This window comes from Aristolochia californica, unplaced genomic scaffold (assembly GCF_029961685.1).
Source record: "Aristolochia californica isolate CCGP_79_NKW_82.1479 unplaced genomic scaffold, dmAriCali1.0.hap1 SCAF_3, whole genome shotgun sequence".
In the NCBI taxonomy this organism is placed as follows: Eukaryota; Viridiplantae; Streptophyta; class Magnoliopsida; order Piperales; family Aristolochiaceae; genus Aristolochia; species Aristolochia californica.
Genome location: NW_027181992.1, coordinates 22,350,195 through 22,372,043, shown reverse-complemented (window position 1 = coordinate 22,372,043; position 21,849 = coordinate 22,350,195). Strand labels below are relative to the sequence as shown.

General features: G+C 41.4%; 1 long non-coding RNA gene across 2 annotated transcripts in view; it reads right to left on the bottom strand.

The window, feature by feature from the left end:
* The window catches only part of LOC137960303 (uncharacterized), a 29,447-nt gene extending 9,143 nt beyond the window's left edge, over nucleotides 1-20,304 (bottom strand). For both annotated transcript variants that reach the window (XR_011114136.1, XR_011114137.1), the window contains exons 1-2: nucleotides 19,899-20,304; nucleotides 17,441-17,763 (exon numbers count right to left, since the gene is read on the bottom strand). This is a non-coding gene — a long non-coding RNA (uncharacterized lncRNA). The remainder of the gene's footprint in view (nucleotides 1-17,440; nucleotides 17,764-19,898) is intronic.
* Between the last annotated feature and the right edge of the window lie 1,545 nt (nucleotides 20,305-21,849).

Sequence of the window (21,849 nt, the reverse complement as noted above, 5' to 3'; positions counted from 1 at the left end):
CCTGTTTTCTCCCAATTGGGTTGTCTCACTCTTTTCTCCATGAGCTAAATCCATGGAGTCCTGAAAATCAACATGGTATCAAAGCATTGATTTTCAGGACTCGTAGCTATGGTTTTTAGAATTCCATAAACCGATTTTTTTCTTTTCTCTTTCTCATATTGATGGGTTTTTTTTATTAGTTACTGGAAATTCGTTTTTTTATAGTACTCATTTTCTTCTACTGCCTGGCAACATGGACGGCGAAAACCCATTTTTTCATAAAACAGTGATAGAAAATACAAATTGATCCATCCCGTGCCTCATCTTGCCGCCCTGCCAAATCCCAACGCCTCTCCTCCGCTTGCCGGCCAAAACAATTATGTCCATTAGGCGCTGATCGTGTTTACGGTCTCCTCCAATGCAACGGAACGTCTGCAAACGCCGGCAAGTTATGCATTATCAGAACCAGCGCGGAGATTACAACTATTTGTGCTTACCAAAGGCGATCTCTATTTTTCTTTCCACTCACATGGCCATCAATCGTTGCTGGACTTTAACATGGCCATCGACCGGTAAATCAGAATCCCGTGGAAGAGCAGCACGAAAGCCTTACACTATTGAAATTCCGAACTCAGTGAGTTCTGTTTACCGATGATCATAGCTCTCTGCTGCTATCGGTATTGGCATCTCTCTTTTTTACCGATGTCCCTCTGGTATTGATAAGACTTCTCGATTTCTCTGCCATTTGATGCTCCCATTTTTTTCTGCTATATCATGTTCTGAAAAATGAGAGGGAAGCATCAGCTCCTCTTTGTCTCTAGAAAACAGAATGGGGATTGTCTCCAGACCATAATTTCTTTGCCTCCAACCGTCATGATTTTCTCTTGAAAGCATAAAACTCAAAGATGAAAAAAAAAAAAAAAACTAGATTTTTCAAGCAAAGAACAGACATGCAAGCTTGATGAATTCGGGTGGCTATACCTGAAGCCTGCAACAGGCTTACAGTTATCTTGCTGTTATAATTGTGCGGTGCTTATCTTGTTGTTATCATAGTGATAACATTGGTATTCATCTCCTCGTGCAAGGATGTGAATAGCAGCATATCTGTTTCAAAAAGGAAGCTCTTTGATTTCATGAATAGCAGAGTATGTTACCTTATGATTATCTATTAGGTTCTGCCCTTGCCATGGATCTCGTCGCCCTTCTTTCTCCTCTTTCCTCCAAATTTGCTACCGATGAAGAGAGGAAATTCCTGTGCTTCGAACGCCCAATAGCTTGGGATGGAACGAGCCTTGAAGGAGGCTCAACCTTGGACCTCAGAGAGAGGGAGAATCCGACCAACTAAACTAATTGATTCAATGCTTAATTCTCATTCCAGCCCGTTCTCCTCCATAAAAAGGATTAGGGACGCAAAACATCAAGCCCAAACCGAGGGGCACCAGTTATAAGAAAATTACAAGTAAACAATCCAAACACATCAAAAGGAAATTACATAAATCAACTCCTACGTCTGCTTATTACTCGAGATGCTATGGAGTCTATAACAGCACTCCCCTCCTGGAGAAAGAGTTTGTCCTCAAGCTCAAAAGTGGGGTAGAGAGCCCTGAAAGACGCCAAGCGCTCCCACGTAGTGTCAAGTGGGTATGTGTCGGCCCACTGTACTAAAAGCTCCCAGTTGCCCTGGACTCAGCGAGCCTGCAACACCTGAGCTGGGGTGGGAAGCACACGCCCCTCCTAAAGTGGTGGCAAAGGGGTGTGGAGCAACAGAGAGTCACCATGGAAGGCCTTCAACTACGAGACATGGAAAACGTCATGGATCTTTGCATCCGGTGGAAGCTGCAACCGGTAGGCCACAGTGCCAATGCGTTCCAGTACTTGGAATGGCCCATAAAATTTTGGGGAGAATTTGTGACATTTGGAGACCGTAAGGGAGAGCTGGCGGTAATGTTGGAGACGAAATCACACATAATCTCCCGGAGAAAAGACCAAATCTCGATGCCATTTATCATAATTTGCTTTCATTGTATGTTGAGCTTCCTGTAAATGATCTCGGACCTGGCGGATCATTGCATCTTGTTCTGCCCAAGCCTAGTCTAGAACTGCCAACCTAGAAGAACCAGGTTCATATGATAAGAGCCAAGGGGGATCTCTACCATAAACGACCTTGAAAGGAGTTGTGCCGAGTGTTGTGTGGTACGAGGTATTATAACAAAACTCCGCCCATGCTAGCCACCGGACCCAACCTTTAGGCGAATCCCCGACAAAACAACAGAGGTACATCTCAATGGTACGGTTGACGACCTCTATTTGTCCATCGGTCTGCGGATGGTAAGTTGAGGAGAATGCCAACTTTGTCCCATGCAGCTTGAATAGTTCTTTCCAAAAAGTACTTGTGAAGACTGCATCTCTGTCACTGGTAATGGACGCAGGCACGCCATATAGTCTGACAATTTCATCCATGAAGAACTGGGCGACATGAGTCGTTGTATATGGATGCGCCAGAGGCAAGAAATGTCCATATTTAGAGAAGCGGTCAACCACCACAAAATGACTGATTTGCCCGAGGATGGGGGAAAGCCATCAATAAAGTCCATGGGTATATCTGCCCATACCTATGAAGGTAACTGAAGTGCTGACTTAAGGACTCCGCTTTGTTCTGTAGACAAATCTGGCAAGCTGTCACATAGTCCGCCACACTACTTTTCATGCCCCACCAGTAAAAATCACGACTTATACGAAAATATGTTTTCTACCGGCCCTCATGTGTGTTGTCATGAAACGTAGATAATATGTTGTGAATGAGGGACGAAGTCGGATGGAGATAAATCCGATTCTTGAACAATATGAGTCGGTCCTGAATGGTCCAGTTGCTATCCAGTGTTTTCTGCTCAAAATTGTGATATAATTCAAGGAGCTCGGGGTGCTGCTAAGTTTCATCCCGAATGGAGTCCAACAAAAGAAATCTTGGCTGACTGATTGCGTGTAGCTGAGGCTCAGACAGGTCCCCGCGGGACTAGGCATCTGCACCCACGTTGAGGTGGCCAGGTTTATACTCAACAATAAAATCAAATCCCATCAATTTGCTCAACCAATGCTGTTGGGGGGAAGTGGTGAGACGTTGCTCGAGTAAGTACTTCAAACTGCAATGATCGGTCCGTATTACAAAGGGGCACCCCCAGAGATAGGGCCTCCAGTGCTGAATGGCTTTTGCTAAGTCGACCAGTTTCCTTTCATAGGCAGCTAATTTGTGGTGATGTTGGCCTAGCTGCCTACTGAAATAAGCTATAGGGTGTCCTTGCTGCTGTAAGACCGCGCCAATCCCTTCACCTGATGCATCACATTCAATAACAAACAATTCATCAAAGTTGGGAAGCTGGAGTACCGGGGCGGATGATAATGCTGTCTTCAAGTTCTCAAAGGAGGACACAGCTATGTCAGACCATGTGAATGCATTGCGCTTAAGAAGATTGTTGAGTGGAGCTACAATCTGTCCATAGTTACAAATAAATTTTCTATAGTAACCTGCGAGTCCCAAGAACCCCCTCAACACTGTGACTGATGTGGGAGTAGACCAATCGACCACTGCCTGAATTTTGCTATGGTCTGCCTTCACGCCAGAGGCTTGATATGACGTGGCCCAAATATGCTACCTCTGAAGTTCCCATCGAGCATTTGGATTGATTGAGAACCAAATGATGGGAACGTAGGAGAGTGAACACCTGGCGCAGATGTTGAAGGTGTTCGTCCCAGTGCTTACTATAAACCAGGATATCATCAAAGAAGACAAGAACAAACTTCCGTAAGATGGAATGAAATACCTCTCATTCATGAGGGCCTGGAAGGTGGAGGGTGCGTTGGATAGACCAAATGGCATGACTAAAAACTCGAAATGCCCATGGTGCGTGCGGAACGCTGTCTTCTCCACGTCGGAAGAGTGCACTCGAATCTGGTGATACCCTGATTTCAAATCCAGCTTGGTAAATAAGTTGGACCCGTACAATTCATCTAATAGTTCATCCACCACTAGAATATGAAATTTATCTTTGATGGTATGAGCATTGAGCTCTCTGTAGTCAACACAAAACCGCCAAGATTTGTCATGTTTCTTGACGAGTAACACTGGTGAAGAAAAGGGAGACCTGCTAGGCTGAATAATCCCATGTGCGAGCATAGTCTAGCATTGTCACTGTTACAATGTGGGGCCCACCATGGTGCTCGAGCTGGTGGGACCCACCATGAGAACGTAGGTCATCAAGAAGAATCCTAGAGGACTTGGGACACCAAGAAGAGTCCTCTCTCAAAGCAAGCACGAGTTAAGGAATCAAGAAGCACAAGCTGAATTGATTTAGAAGACTTGAAGATCAAGTGGGACCCACAAAGATCTCACGAGCTAGCACTCTTATCAAGGTGCGCTGGAGGATCATGAGGGGCCCACAAGGATAAGGCCACGAGCTGGCTTATCCCTTATAATCTCGTGGGTAATAAAGGACTCCTAGTTCTACTCCAATTAGCCTTCTAGGAGTTCTAATTTGAATAGACTTACTTATATTGAAGAGTTACAGTTGAAATGTAATTAGGATTGAATGACAAGTTGTATAAGGACTCTACCTCCTCCTCTACTATAAATAGAGGAGTTGTAATTCGGAATTAATCAAGTCACACATTCAATCCCGAGTTGGTTCTCTCTCTCCCTCTCCTTACTTGACGCAGCTCACCCTTTTCTTTTTTATTTTTTCTCTTCTCTACCGAGAGTTTTCCTCCACTTTTCTCGTTTTTCTTTCTTCTTTTCTCTTGTTTGTGATCATGGAAAAAGGATTCTAAATTCAATAGTCGCTCAATTTCATTTTTTTGTAAGTGGGGGTAACGGTAAGGCCTTACCACCACAGGCTCAGTGTCCAATTTCAAGCGGATACGGTGATCACAATTTCTGAGAGGTGGAAGTGCAGTAGGCGCCTAAAATAATTCACCAAATTCTGTAATTAAGGAATTTAACTTACAGTGATCTGCATCCAGGACTTTTTCCTGAAGAGTACATGGCGTGGGAGCATGAGTGCCATGAAGTGTAAAAGGATGTTGTTGGGCCGTAAAAGTCATAGTGAGCGCCTTGAAATCCCATAATATGGACCCCAACGTCTGGAGCCATTTAATGCCCAGTACCAAGTCAAACCCAGCCAGTGGAATGACTAAAAAATCTGCTACAAATGAGTGCCCTTCAATATGAAATTCAGTAGAGTGAGAAATGCCCGCACTTGAAATTTTTTCCCCATTGGCAACGGATACTGAAATGCCGATGTTATTTTGAATCACCAACCCAAGTTGTTGAGCGGTTGGCTGGCTGGCTAATGAAATTGTGAGTACTGCCGGAATCCACTAATGCCAGTAACTAGAGATGCTGCAATCCGGCACGGACTTGCATAGTGTTGGAGTTGTGCATGCCTATCATAGCATGAAGGAAATGGCGGGTTCTTCTGGGTCTGGTTCAAGACTGTCTTCCAACAGTGGATCTTCCCTCTGCCTCATCCAGTAGTTCTACTTTGGGACACGTTGTTTTGTAGTTCCCTCTGAATAGGATGTGGGGGCACTAGTGGGCGCCCTGCTCGGCCAAGATGGTCATCGGACCAGAGACTCCTTTGGGACACGTTGTTTTGTATCTATAGTCTGAGCAAGGTTCATTGCATGGGCCAGGTATTGAGGGTCATGTAGTTCTACTTCCAGGCGCAAGGCTTCCACTAAACCGACAGTGAATAAATTAACATATTGTGTAGGAGGCACAAATCAACTGGCACGGGCCAGGCGTTCCTGAAATTGCTTCTGATACAACTCAATGGTCCCTATCTGTTTTAAATTCACCAGATCCCCCAAAGGGTTGCTACGTTCAGGAGGGCCAAACCTCAACATGCAATAATCTTTAAATAAATCCCAATCATGAATATGATGCTTCGAATGAAATTGGTGGTACCATAGGAGCGCTTCATCAAGCATATGGAAGGCAGCTAAGTGGACTCGATCATCAGCATGCATTCTTTGATTATAAAAGAACTGGTCACAGCGGTGTAATCAGATCAAGGGATCCATAGACCCGTCATAGGTAGGAAAGTCGAGCTTTGCATACCTAGGCACCGTATTGTGGCCTAGTGCGTGGGGTCCCATGGTAGTTGGAGGTTGGTGGCGCAGATGTGGTGGAGGTGGGTGCGGGTGGGGAGGTTGGGGCTCGGCAGGAAGCGTGGAACTGCCCGGCGGCGTAGGACCTCGAGCAAAACCTTCCTCCACTCGTCGAAGTAAGTGTTGAAGAGTGTCATTGATGGTGGGCACTGCTGATTGAAGTCCGTCAGTTCGACTTCGATTTGCCTCAACGCTATGATGCAACTCCTCAACGATATGACACAAATCTTCCTGGGAAGAGGAATCGCCAAGGGTGGTCCTGTCTGATACCACGGTGTTAGGTTCTGCCCTTGCCATGGATCTCGTCACCCTTCTTTCTCCTCTTTCCTCCAGATTTGCTACCGACGAATAGAGGAAATTTCTGTGCTTCGAACGCCCAATAGCTTGGTCCCTAATCCTTTTTATGGAGGAGAACGGGCTGGAATGAGAATTAAGCATTGAATCAATTAGTCTAGTTGGTCGGATTCTCCCTCTGAGGTCTGCTTATTACTCGGGATACTATGGAGTCCATAACATTATCATTAGTTGTTATCTGCTTGATCTGTATCAGAATACAGAATCATAAACAACTCTATTATCCAATACAACAGCTATCTGTTCCGTGTTACATGTTACCTGTTATCTACTTTTGTTCACTATAACGGTTGCATTGCCAACTGTCCTGATAGCATCACTGATCATCCGAGACAGTCTCTGCTGGTATTATCTCCAAGCGTTATTGGTATCATTATCTTCCGAGCCAGCTGGTGGATTAAATATGATCTAGCTTAATCACGATACTGCATTTGAAACTTGCTAGACTTGGCTGAGAAATTTGGCTGATTGATTTCCGAAAGCTACTGCTTATCCAAGATTCTCTTCTATCTTCATAATCTCATTCAAGAAATTTAATTTCAACAACTGCCATCTATCTTCTGAAGTTTATTTTCGTTGCCATTTGATTGCCGTAAAAATCGCTCTCTGCTGGTTTCGGAAATTCCCGTAATCTTCGTTGTTGTGTTGCTATTTCTGGAGATTTTCTAGAAGATTTCCACTATTCTATTTTTAGGAAGATTTTTGTTGCTTCTCTAGGTTCGCTGGCCTTTCCTTCTCCAGCTTCGGCGACGATGAAGTTGTCCCGCTCTATTCCAAATCGTCGTAGGGAGGAAGACGAAGGTATATTTCGGGATTTAATTCCCCAAGTTAGGTAATGTTTTAATAATGCACGGATTCAGCACAGGACCACTGGGTTGACCCAACGACGATTATGCTGACCCGAGGATCACTTGCTCTTGTTATGCAGAGTTAACTCGAGTCAACTTGGGTCCGAGTCAGCCTGACTCAGCCTACTTATTTTCTACCTCGATTATACGGGTCCGGGTCAGAAGGTTTATACAAATTTTTCCTATGACTCAACTATATTGGTCTGATATCTTACTCAGTTCGACTTAGTTCTCTATCTCCGGTTGGATTATTATCTTAGATTATTACTCGGTTCCAAGATACTATTTGGAGCAACTTTCTTATTTACTGATGGACTAGCTACGAACTATTTCATGTGTCCTTGTTACCCTTAAGGACTTCTATTATTTACCGGTTATCCGCTACTATACAACTGCACATGTGGTGCATGTTATTTGGGCATTGGCCCATTTCCACTACCGCTGTTGTGTCTCCTTGATTGAGACTTTACTTCTGAAGAAGAACTCCTTGGTCGCTTGCCTTGGGTTCATTATTTATTGATTGTTATCGGCATTGGTTTCTCTCATGCGGATTTTGAATTTCTTAGAAAAATAAAGCACAGTGTGCCCTCGGCATCTTATTTTCCATTACCCATTACCCTTTGGCAGTCTTTCTCCTACCATCCTTTATTTGACTCTCACTTACCCTTATTGGCCAACCCTAATAAAGCATTGCTTTGGTTGGTCCCTTTGATTTATATGGGTGTTTTAAGTCTACTCAGACTTCTTATATATATACCCGTGGGTCTTTTATCACCGACTTGTGAATGACAGGCATTACCCACTTATCACCCATTTCTACCTTTGAGAGTTGGTGCTTAGGTTGGGACACCGTGATGGAGGAGCTTATTACTACATATATGTTATTTGGTTCAAGCTGGGATCACTACCATTACCTCCCAGCTTGAGGGAGAGTATTGGAATATATGATGTAATTAGGGTGGCACTAATGTAATTAGTTAAAATTTCTTGTCTCTTCTTCATTCTTATTAGGGTGAAGGATATGCTTGTAATATTGGTAATTTTGATACATATAAATATGACTTATGGGGGGAGGGTTTGGTTAAGTCCATAACCTCTTCTTCCTTTGTTTTCTCCCATTGGGTCTCTCTCTTTTTCTTCATGAGCTAAATCCATGGAGTCCTGAAAATTAACATAAATAAGGGAGAGGACTCTCTAATCCCTAATCTCTCCAATACTTTTCTCCTACAAATTTTCACATGATATCATAGCAGCAATGATTGAGATGGAGAAAGAAAATATGGAAAAGAAACAGAAGAAAAGATAAGTTCTTTCAGAATTTTTCTCATTAGATAGTTTATCTATCTCCAATATTCGTTTCTCTATTCACAGTTCCCTTTCTCTCATTTTTCTTACTGAAACTCAACAGCTGCTATGATCTGCTTCAACTGCGCACCCCCAATTTCTTGTCATCTTCATCAACTCTAATCTCATTTCAATGTATTGAGGTTACTGATGTGTTCGTCTCAAGCTCTTTACCAGATCGTCTGTCAATCTTTGTCCTCCATTGACCAAGTTTTACAGCAAATACAGAGGTGTGGCAATCTAGACTGGCTCAACCACATACTTCTGTAGTCAGTCCACTAGGCCCAACCATACCCGGCTTGAGGATACCAGTTCTCACACATCCCATTCCATCTAAAGCAGAATTCGGCTCTCCTCTTCTTGTCATCATGTTGGTGATTCTCTTGACCTAGCAGTGTGCTTGTCATGGAAAAAAAAAGTATATTTCAAGATATCTTGCATCCATAGGAGATCAAACATAGTCAGGCACTGTCGTGCATAATCAGTGTATAACAAGAAGAAGAACATCTTTGTCAACCTATCCTTGCCAAATCAATTTCGAAGATTCTCTCTACCATGACAAAAGCTAAGATTTCAGTAGCTTTTTTTCTCTTACTCATCTTATTCTTCCTTGAGTTCATCATTAAAATATAGAAAAGTCTCATCCAATCTTCCAAGGTCCAGTTTTGATGAAACAACCACCGCAAACCAAGTGAAACTCTCAGAGCTTCAGATATGAGAGAACTTCTTATGTCCTCAGATGGGAAACAATTAACCTTGCACATGGCAGTAGTAGCCACGCCCCTTCCTGCTCCATGGCAGCCAGCTCTTTCGCATTAGAGCTTCAAAGTGGTCCCATTATTAATGCTCTCAAGAAGTGGATTGCTGTAGCTGCTATTGACAAGTTGTGCTTGAATGAATCAGGTGGAAATTTCTGTGCTATAGCTGTTCCAAGCGTGGGACGAAGAATGAAAAATAGAGCTTGAGCTTGTTCCCTCCTTGTGTCAAAAGCAAAATCAGCAATCACCATGTCAACTCCATTGGCCATGGAGTTGCACTAGACAATTCCAGCTCCTTATTTTCCCTCAAAGTTCTTTATCCACATAGTTGAAGCTCTCATGATGCTGCCATGCAGAAGCAAACATCCCTGCCAACAATCCAAAGATTTTAAGAGGAAGAGGACATTCAAAAGTTGGTGTTAGGGTTTATCTTAACCCTAGTCAAATCTCTTGGACAGATTTCATGGCCAATTTTTAGTCCTCTTCATGGTCAATGTTCTACTCAATTCTGTGGTCAATTCTTTGCTGGTAAAATTTTGTGATTAGTTTTCTGGTCAATTTTGACTTTATTCTCTTGGTGATTCTACTATTGTGGACTTATATTATTAAGCACATTGGATTATTCCTGTTTTTCTTGTATCGTTCCCCCATGTCATCTCAAACTGTGAAGATAGCTCTCTTATTTATTAAGATCAGCTCTTAACTGGGGATTTCTTTGTCACGATGCACGACTCGGGGAGTCGCAGTCCCCTCCCGTGGTGGACAAAGACCAACGCCGACGTCTGGTGACCTTGCCGGAGCTTCGGATGCCGCTCAGGCAAGGTGTTCCAACGGAAAGGAGATAGTTAGGGGGGATGATTCCTTGTCTCCTCCCTCCCTTTCCCTTTTCTCTGCTCGTAGGGAGGATCTCGAGAGTCATCTTTAGAAGGGGGAGACCAGCACACGAACCCCGTGTCCCAGAGTCCCGGCCCACAAGCTCTCAATGGGAATTGGTATCTCCCTTGAGACGATGCCGGTAGATGATCTCTCCTATGACTCTAGACTTGATGGAAATAGCGATGGAAAGGGATGGACAAAGGTGCGGGCAAAGAAAAACAGAAGGGGGAGAAAATTTGGGTAGTCAGAAACATCTTTCTCCTTTAACGACACTTTTTTCGTGATTGGTCGAACCCAAGACAGATCGGGGCCGGCAATTCGAATCACGGTGCACAACGACGGGAAATGAGCTTTTGTTTCCTTCCCGGCGGCAGATTGTGCTTCCTTCCTCAGCCACTTCAAGGCTGCTAAGTCGATTGGTAGTTGCAGAACACGATCCAGGTGTCCAATTAGGAGATGAAGTATGACATCAATGCCCTCCTCTCGCTCTACTCCCATCTCAAAGAAATCCTCTTCTACAACCTCTAATCACTACACCTACCTCACCTTCTTAAGAACCCCTCTTCCCTAGCACTTACTATCACAGGTTTCCCTAGCTCTCAAGACCTTTTCATAGATACGATGAGCTCTCTCTTCCAGAGGTAGAACGATAGTGTTCCCAATCGAAACCCATATTAGTTGAAAAATTGGCGTAACTGATGGTCTTGACAGTTATAACTCTACAATCACAAGAGGTTCTATGACAATCTGTAACAGCGACTTCTAGGGGTGGGCATGGGTCACATTGGGTTTGGGTTTCGAAAACCTAACCAAAACCGAGAGTCCAAAACTAGAACCCTAAAAAATTCAAATAACCCAAAACGTCAAACCTGATCCTAGCCCAATCAATGTCCTCGTCTCGTTCTCGTAAAACCTAATCCAACCCATCTCCACACTGTCCCCGTAAACTTGACCCATCCCCATAAATCTGACCTATCCTTGACCAGCCCTACCCTGTTTTAAATCTTTATTTCATCTCCTCCGGTTGGGTTTGGGGAAACCCGTCCCCAACCTTGTTAGAAGATGGGCTCAAGCCCACACGAGTATGGAGAAGGTCCACACGTCCAAGAGAGGTGGCATGATGGTAAATAAGAAATCATCTCATAAAGATGGCACAAGGGTGTAATTAGTCAAGGAGAACATGTCTACTTATATCTTTTCTTATGTAAAGCTTGTAGCCCTAAAGGCATTACAGACATTGTACATCCTCTCAAAAACTATAAATAGAGGCCCTTGGCTTGGGGTAGAGTATCAAACTCTCTCCTCTTCTCTCAATTCGTCCTAGCTCTCTCTTCGCCTAAAGGCGCTCTCTCTCTCTCCCTTTCTCTCTTCGCTACCCGAGTTCTCTCTTTGCCTTCTCTTCTCTTCTCTTTTCTTTTTCTTCTCCTCTTCCTCTCTTACTTTGCTCGAGGTTTTAATAATGGAGTCCTAAATTCCATATGGTATCAGAGCATTGGATTTAGGATCCCCATGTCAAGAAGATGTTCTAAAGAGTTTATTATCAAAGCTACTCATGAAAGGCTCTTTGTGAAACAAGATTGAAGCTTGTTGTGATAAGTTTTTCGTTCTTGTTATTATCACCTATTTATGGCTTCATGCTCTCGGATTTTTATCTCTGGATGATGATTTAGAGATGATTCTCTTTATCCTATGAAAGTATTGAGATTTATATATCTCGGATTGGAAGAAGATTGTCAAAAGATGGATTTTTCAGTTGGTTTGCAAGTTTTTTTCCTAAAAATCGATTTATGTTGAAATATTTTGCATGGGAAGTTATTGTTTGTGGAGGCAAGTTTGTTTTAATGAAGAGCAATTCTCTTGCCTATTATGATTTTAGATTCATTAGATTTCGAAAATTTAATCACCTTGGTTACTATACACTCTTTTCACTAATCGATTCTTTAATATTTGAAGAGTTGGGACTCCACTCGGCTTAAGTTTTTGAATGAGAATATTTTTCTTCATGGTCTCGGATTTCTTATGAGTTTATAGTGATATTAATAAGCTCATGCATGAATGATTTATCATGCCAAGATTCATCAGTTCTTTTGATAGGAGGATAAGTTGAAAGAAGAAGTAATTTTGAAAGGTCAACAATGGAACATCCCCTGCCTTCTTGCTGAGGATTTCAATGCCCCCCTCCGTTGCTCCGAAAAAAGCCCTCCGACAAAAAAAATCACCCCCACTATAAGAGCTTTTTCAGATCTAATTAGCTACTTTGAGCTCCTTGAAATTCCGCTATCGGGAAAAAAATTTACTTGGTCCAACGGACAAAGCCCCCATTCTTTCCAAATTAGACCTTTTTTGGCAAATAATGACTAGTTGCACCTCTTCCCCAACACTTCCGGCCAAGTCCTCAACAAAATTGGCTCTGACCACGGACCAATCCTAATTAATTCTCACCCCCCAACTTGGGGACATTCTCCATTCAGATTTGAAAACTCCTGGTTCTTTAATGATTCTTTTGCCCCCCAACTAAAGAATTGGTGGGAAGATTTCTATCATCACCCAAAACCTGGGTGGTCTTTCCCACTGAAGCTCAAAGCTCTAAAGCTAATGATCAGGCCCTGGACTCGTAGCCTCAATGCCGCTGCTGTATCTGCGAAAAACTCTATCCGGAACCGCCTTTCAGAGATATCTCCTTGAAGAGCAAAGGTCACTCTCTCCCATTGAACTCATTTGTAGAAACAACTTAAATTCTGATGTCTCAAATATCCTAAAAATGAAACCACTCACTGGAAGCAACGGGCCAGATTCTGTTGGCTGAATGATAGGGATGGCAATACAAAGTTCTTCCATGCCATTGCCTCAGCCCGTAGGAGAACTAACAATATATCCTCCATTCTCAATGAAGGTGAGGAGATTACGGATAGCGTCTCCATTGCTAATGTGTTTGTGAAGTTTTTTACAGATCTCTATACAGAGGAGTGTTTCAACCACCTATCCTCGACCAGATAGAAATCAATCGTATATCTATGTTTGATGCTGCTCAGCTGGAGAGAACTTTCTCTCAAGAAGAAATTGATGAGGCTGCTCTCGGTCTGTCGAAGGATAGAGGCCCAGGGCCGAACAGGTTCAACGGTGAATTTTACTGAAAGTCTTCGGACGTTATTAGAAATGATGTACATGCCTACGTAAACAATTTTCATCCAGTAGGTATCACCCATAAATCCATTGGTGCCTCTTTCATTGCCCTCATCCCAAAAAAAAACAACTCAACCCTCCCTCAAGACTACAGACCCATCAGCCTGACCACAAGCTCGTACAAAATTTCAGCCCGCAACCTCTCCAAACGTCTCAAGGCAGTTCTCCCTAGTGTTATCAGCCCATGTCAAAGTGCTTTTATATCTGGCCGCAATATTCTGGATTCAACTATGGCAGCCTATGAAATTCTTCATTCCTTTAAAAAATCGAACCAAGCGAGAGTTGTCATCAAATTAGATTTTGAGAAGGCCTTTGATAGGGTCAATTGGAAGCTGATTGACCACCTTTTCGGTGAAATTGGCTTCACCACACGCTGGAGATTCTGGATGAGAAGCTGCATCTCAAATGCTTCATATTCTAGTCTAGTTAATGGCAAGCCATGCGGGTACTTCAAAGGCACATGGGGAATCAGGCAGGGAGATCCTCTCTCTCCTTTTATCTTCACGTTCATTGGGGAGCACTTGGCTGCCATGGTCCGACTGGCTAAACGGGCAGGATGGCTAAGGCCTACCTCCTCTAATCCAGCTCAAGACATTGGCCTCCTTCAATACGCATATGACACAATTATTTTCTGCAAAGGCTCCCTTAGCTAAATTCACAACAAAAGTGCCCTGCTTAGCTTATTTGAGATCTCATTGGGACAAAAAATCAGTTGGGCAAAATTATCCATTTCTTGATTCAACATCGAGCCAAGTTTGCTTAGCTCAATGGCAAGCTATCTTGGGTGCAAAATCGAAATGTTTGTTGGAACATATCTGGGACTCCCCTTGACCCCTCGGCTCCCTTCTAAGGCTTCTTGGCACCCTATCATTGAGCGATTGGAATGGCGTTTGGCCTCCTAGAGGGGGGGAATTCCTTTCAAAAGCTGGTTCTAATTAAATCCTGTTTACATGGAATTCCCAACTACTTTTTGTCCATGTTCCGTTGTCTTGCTTTAGTCAGGAAAAGAATTGAGCTTCTAAGCAGAAGATTCCTTTGGGGAGGGCCAAATGGGGAGAAAAAATATCATCTAGTAAAATGGGAAGAGGTTTGCAAACCAAAATCTCTCGATGGTTTGGGTATTCAAGTTACTACCACTACAAATTCTGCACTTCTCCTTAAATGGATCTGGAAATTCAATCTCTATCCTGCCTTAATTTGGAGAGCTCTTGTTGCGGCAAAAGCTAACAAGCATTCAGGCTGGTAGACTGAGAGGGGACGATTCTATTCTCTCTCCTCTGCTTGGAAAAAAATCGTCAGACTTCTTCCTGAATTCAAAAAGGCAGTAAAGTGCTACATCAGAAATGGTACCTCAAAAAAATTTTGGAATGATTGGTAGACTGGCCAATCCTGCCTCAAAATTAGCCATGAAACAATCTCTAACCTTTCAGTTAATTCTAATGCCTTCATCTCTGACATTTGGTCAGCCAGTTAGTTGGAATTTAAACATCAGAAAACATCTCTCTAATCCTAAAGCCATTCTGGCCTCCAATCTCCTTGAAAGTCTTCCTGCAATGAAGCCCAACAACACAAATGATACTTTAATTTGGACACCATGCTCAAAAGGGTATTTTCTCCACTGCCTCTGCCTCTACCTACAACTTCCTATTCAACACATCCACTGCCCATCCAAAACACCTTGCGGCCTCAACCTAGAACCTCCTCGCCCCGCCACGTGCAAAAATTTTCATTTGGACTGCCTGTAGAAATAAAATCTGATTATTTAATCCCAAGGGGTACCCAAATCCAAGACCCACTTTGCCCTTTCTATAAATTGCTCCAGAAACAGCCAAAATTCTCCTATCATGCCAATTTGCCCATTCGATTTGGACCTCTCTGTTAAATAAAATTGGGCTCCAATACTGTGTTGCTGCAAATCTATCAACTATTATCCTCACTTATTGGTTCCAGACTCCAAAAGTTAGGAAAGATAATTATATCATGTTGTATTGGTCACATCCTATGGGTAATATAGAAAGAAAGAAACAGGAGGAAATTCAAATTCAAATCCTCCCCAGTTAAAGTTCTAACTGAGCAAATATCAGGCCAAGTATCTATTTGGCTACTTCACCTAAAAGAATTCAGAAACTTTAGCAACACCAACTTCATGGAAAATTGGCAGTTAGTTGCAAGTCTCTCTCAGCCCTCTTCCCCAACGGTCATGGCTATTTGGACCCCACCACCACTAGGACACTTCAAACTTAACTTTGATGGGAGTGCTCTCGGTTGCCCTGGTCTTGCGGGCTACGGAGGAGTTATACACAATGCAAATGGCGATCTCCTTTTCTCTTATGCGGGCCCCCTTGGAAACTCTGATTCCACAATAGCTGAATTATCGGGATTGCTAAACGGAATCAAAAAAATTTCAAATCATCTCTCGGGTCCACTCTACATTGAAGGAGATTCAAAGGTGGTCATCAACTGGTGTGCAAAATCCATCAGGCCCCCGTGGCGTCACTAGGATATGCATTCGGAAATTTGTAATATAATTTCTCATTTGAATTGTAATTTGAAGCACATTCCTCACTCTGCCAATCACTTGGCAGACACCCAAGCCAAGGCAGGCATTTCACTTCAACACCTTGTTGTGGAGGAAAGCTCTCCGACCTAGGTTTGTTTGTGCTTACTCTTCTCTTTTAATCTATGTACACACTTCTTCAAAAAAAAAAAAGTTGAAAGAAGAAGTTTTAAAAATAAAAAAACTTGTGGAAGAGTTTTTAATAAGAGGCCAAAACTCTTGTTTGATTCAAAGCCACGAGTTGCCTCCTTCTTCTTTCATGAATCTCCGCATGAAATCAAGGTTGGAAAATTCTTTTCCAAAAGAAAAAGCAAGAAAAAATGAACTAAGGAAGTAGTTTTTTGATAAGTCAAGGTGGCGCCAACGTATTTGAGGAAAGTTTCTCTTTTTATAGAGATCAAACCACCTCAAGATCTCATTAATTAGGCTTGATTTATTTATCCTCAATCAATCATATCTTGCCTAAATAAAAAAAGGACTGAATCTAGACTGGTTTTAGTAAGTTGGTGTCAACAATTATTTTTGAAAAGATCTTGAACATCTTAGTCTATCAACAAGAAAGAGGAAATTGATTCCTTGATGTTTTGGTGTTCTTGATTAATTTGTTTCCTCATAATCTAAAAGGAAGTTAAGAGGTCTGATTAAAGTATCTTTTGGTCAGCACTCCTTCTTGCCTAGTGGATATTTTACTTGCTTAAAGGGCTAGTTAAGCTCGGGTGCTTCCTCATTTTACCCGAGCTGGTTTACCTTGTCAAGGATATTGATTTTTGGCTAGGCTTGATTCTCGATTAGTGAAGCTTATTCCTTAGGCTATATCATCTCTTTTGTTGAGTAAATTATCATTCTCGACTTGTCTCTAATGGCTGAAGAACACATTGGTAATGTTAGAAGATGGGCCCAAACCCACACGACCAAGGAAGGCTCATACATCCAAGTGTGTTAGAAGATGGGCTTAGGCCCACACGACCAAGGAGGGCCCACACATCCAAGAGAGGTGGAAGATGGGTTCAAGCCCACAGACCAAGGAGAAGTCTCACACAGTGGTGGCATATTGGTAAATAAAGTATCATCTCATAAAGATGGCATTGATGTAATTAGTTTAAATTTCAAGGCATAATTATATTATTGTAATTTTACTCATCTATAAATAAAGCTTCAGGGGGAGGTTTAGGACACAAATCCATAACCTCTTTCTTCCTCCTATTTTCAAACATATTTGCATCTTCTACTCAACTTCCAGGGTATGTATAGTTACTAGAGGATGGTATCAAAAAGTGCAATAGAAACATATATAGTCATAGGAAATGCTAAGCAAAGTTGTAAAAAATGTAAAATTCAATTAAAAAAAAAAATTTAGCAAGATGAGATTAGATCCTTACCTATTTCAGCTTCTTCCTCACCGATGTCAAGGCTAACATAATCAGCATATTGTCTATCAGAAAATAAATTATCTTCACTCCCTTGCTCTGCCGTTTGATTCTCAAATTCAGGTGACCTAATACCCCCACCATCAATCAACTTGAGACAACCAAAGTAACGGCCTCTGCCATTTCTCTGCTCTTCTACGTGTTTTCGCTTTCCACACTAACTTCTTTTGTTTTCTTTATGATGGACAAATATGCTGATTCTATTAGCCTAGTGGACAAATACCCTTTTCTTCGAAGTGCAGATAGACGAAAGTATGCTGCTTCCTACACTAAATCTGCAAAAAAATAGTACATAAGTTGCCCAAAATCTAGTTACCAGGAAACCAAACTAATGATATGCCAACATTTTCAACTACAAAATAAAATATAGTCAACCAAGTTCTATTTTCTTCACGACCTTGATAGTGGCAACAAAGAGAGTTTAAGAATGAATAATCATAGCAACCCACAGAAAAGAAAAAACTTCAAGAAACACAATGAAACAACGAAAGATAACAATAAGGTCTTCATTCTTTTAGAAGGGAATCTACCGCCAAGTATATCATAAAGAATCATGGCATCTGATGTAATACATTGCTTACTAGTGGAAGAAGAAAATCATCTAAAAAAATTGAAGATATGTAAAAGATGGAAGAAAATTTTCTATTTTTGTAAAGTTACTATTTTAGGAAAGTATTCTATCTTGGTACTTTCTATATGATTTCATGGGTAAAGGGGATTACACTCCCTCCATAGTACTTTTATTAGCAGTTTTACTAAGAACATGTTTCAATCCTAGTCTTTTGTAAATGGTAGTTTCTTTCCTACTCAATAAAACATGTCTGATCCAACAACTATCTTGTAGAATCTTGCCTTCCCCCCGCTCACGTATGCCAATAATTTAACACTCTAGATATCAATATAGATTCAGCCATCCAGCAATTAAACAAGCCAAGGTCATCTTGGTAGTGTCATGTTGATTCTCTTTTCAATTACAAGTCAAGATATCAGAATACCAAGGTCATCTTAGTATTCACTCTAACATAAACACCCTATATCATACCCATCCATCATCATTACTACTCAAGTTGCATGAGAAACCTTAGGAAGCATTTAGGTTGTTTAGAGAGATACATTCACTATTTCATAAACACCCTATATCAAAACCATCCATCATCATTGCAACTCAAGTTGCATGAGAAACCTTAGGAAGCATTTAGGTTGTTTAGAGAGATACGTTCCCCGGGTGTGGTGAACCTCGATGAGGTTGCCATAGTACATTCTTCAAGCTTGTAGTTATACTGAAAATAAAGATCAAGGAATGTCAATCCACGGCCTAGATATATCAAGAGGTTTGATCTGATACATTTGCAGATAATTCACTAATTGATATGTAATGTAAATGTCTTGATATAGATTGAGCTTATAAGATCTTCAATGAGCATCACAGCAGCAATGTCACTAGAAATTCTCTCATCTAGATTAGTTCATGATGAGAGATATGCAGAAAGGTTGCACTTATTAAATTTGATGCACAGAGCGGGGTTTGGGGCAGATGCTATGACATTATTGGATCTCCTTCAAGTGTATCGGAGTCTTGATGAAACAATTTGGTTCAAATGCATCCTATCTATTGTACTTCGAATGGGGCCAGATATGAACATACTTGTGTGGCATTCCTTATTGGGTGCATATTCAAAATGTGAAAAGGTTGATTTTTCTCAAGAAATTGGGCAAAGGATTTTGATCTCTTGGAGTATAATGATCCAAGGCTTGGCCCAATGTGGTATGCCTGATGAAGCCATGAGCCCCTTCATAGAGAAGTTACTATCAGTGGAGAAGCCTAGTTCAGCTACAATTTCAAGCCTTATACAGGCTTGATCAGTCTCAGCTGTAGTGGAAAGGTCAAGTTGGTCTCATGCTAAGGTGATCAAAACCAGGCTCCTAAATGATGTAGCAATTGGGACTGCCACTGTAGAGATGTATGGCAAATGTGGAGATATAAATTCATGAAAAAAAATGTTCAAGGAAATTAATGAAAAAAAAAAGTAGTATCATGGAGTGCAAAGATAGCAGCCTCTGGTAGGAATGGCCAGGCACAGGAAGCCATTTCTTTGTTCAATGGAATGTTATCTGGTGGCATTTGCCCTAACAAAGTGATGGTTCTTTCAGTACTATCAGCTTGTAGTCATGGGAATTTGGGGGAAGAAGGATGGTCTATTTCTAAACAAATGATTCAAGATCATGGTTTTGAGACTGAATCTGACATTACTCGTGCATGGTCGACATCTAAATTATTATCTGAAGAAGCCTGATGAATAAAGAAACCGAACTTTGTTATGCTCATAACCATTTTTGACAAAGTTTTCTGCTAGCAAGAGGAGCCTAGATTTTTTAAAAGAGTAATGGATACACTTGACATGCTACTTACTAATCTTTCAGTATCTTTCACCCGAGGCCGATCACCCAAGATTGTGTTATTTCCTTTCAAAGAGGCCGTCAACGGTCCCGAGACGGAGGGATTGCCTTTCGCCTTCTTGCTAGGGTTAATTGTTTGGTTCCTAAAGGGGAGCGACGAACCCCCAGAGGAGGTTTCTTGGAAGGTCGAGAAAGACGTTCCCTGACGGGCTTTCTGCAAGAAACCACGCTCTGGCGATGCTCGGTCTAGTCGAGGAGCGATGATGGAGAGAAGGGTGGAGCAGGGCCAGATTCGGGAAGATTCCGGCGATCCGTATGGCTTCCCCTCCCAGTGATCCGACATAATCTCCATCGCACGGCCGGATTCAAATAATGCGGGGTTTGCTCAAGGGCGCTTTTGCGCGAGGCAAGGATATCCGTCAAAGAATGCCGGGTTTGCTCAAGCGCGCTTTTGCGCGAGGCTCAGCAGGCTTATGCGCCTTCGGAAGCTTGAAGCCTGGGACGAGGCCTGACTTTAGTTGTTTTAAAGAATTAAAAAAAGCAACAATTTATAAAGGGAATTTTTTTTTATTTCTTATGCATAACTTGTAATTATTCATATTTGTTTATATTATTAATACATTTTCTTGCCCTAATTCCTATTACTCAATCGTAAACAGCAAAACGAGATAATAATGATAAAATTATTAAAACGCATTAAAAATTATAAAATGTTAACAAATCATATAACCATATACAGAAATTATATTTATATATATACATGGAAACTTACTAAATAAATTACAGGATATAGAATTCTGCAATTAGATAGCAAATACATGAAGAAAAAAGCCCTCCCTTCTTTCATATGCATGTAGAAGCTCTTTTATGGTTGACAAGAAGCACCATTGCATGAGAGTATTTTGCCCAAACTGCTCATGAGTTGTGACTCGACCACCCACGAGGTCGCTCACTATTGTGAATTAAATTGGAAAACTTTGTCGAGTCAACAAAGTTTTGACCATTGGTTTGGTGTTGCAGACCCGTAACCCGAAGAAGGGATCAAGTCTTTAATTGGTCAAGTGTGTATTAGGGCTATTAATAGTCTGAATTCGGTATGGATATTGTAATTATGAAACCGATGTGTTAGTAGATATCTAGATATCTGAAAAATTATCCAAACTTATATTTTCTAGTTTTTTTCTGTTAGATAATTTTTGAATTCAGATAATATTTGGATCAAAAATTAAAATAACAAAACAAAAAAAATGAAAAAACATAGTTCTTTGAGACACAAAAAAGCTTAATAAAAAAAGTAAACCTTAATGAGAAAAAAATAGAGATCAAATGCTAAGGAAAAATGAAGGACAAAGAGAGAAATACAAGAAGAAAATTACAACAAAGAGGAAAAGAAAATAAATAAATAAATAAGAAAAGGCTAATCTGGAAGAGAGAATTAGAAAAGAAGAATGATGACAAAGAGAGGGATCCACACAAGGGATGTGAGAGAAGATTTTGAGTGAGAGGGAACACGAGAGAGGATGTGAGAGCTTACGAGAGAAGAGAGAATGAGAGTTTATCGAGAAGGAAGAGGAAAGGGCTATCAAGGAGACAAACTTCACACCCAAAGAGGAAAAGCATAGATAGAATCAATGGGGTTGACAAATGATACATTAAAACACTTAAAATTGAAAGTAAAGCAGAAAGTTTAAGGGGTGTTAGTGTGAAGGAAAAGTGATGAGGGAAAGCGGATTCTCTACAGAAAGTGACACATAAGTGTTAAGGGTTTGTTTGGAACCACTGCAAAAGAAAAGAAAGGAAAAGAAAAGGAAAAAGAAAGTGATTTTTTGTTATTTGGCTGCAAAGAATCGTGGAGAGAAACTAAAACATGATGGAAAACTATTTTCTCTTTTAGTTAAAAAAATTTCTCTCAATGAATCAAAGAATTCAAAGAGAAAAGAAATGAAATTGAAAGTGGGGATGAA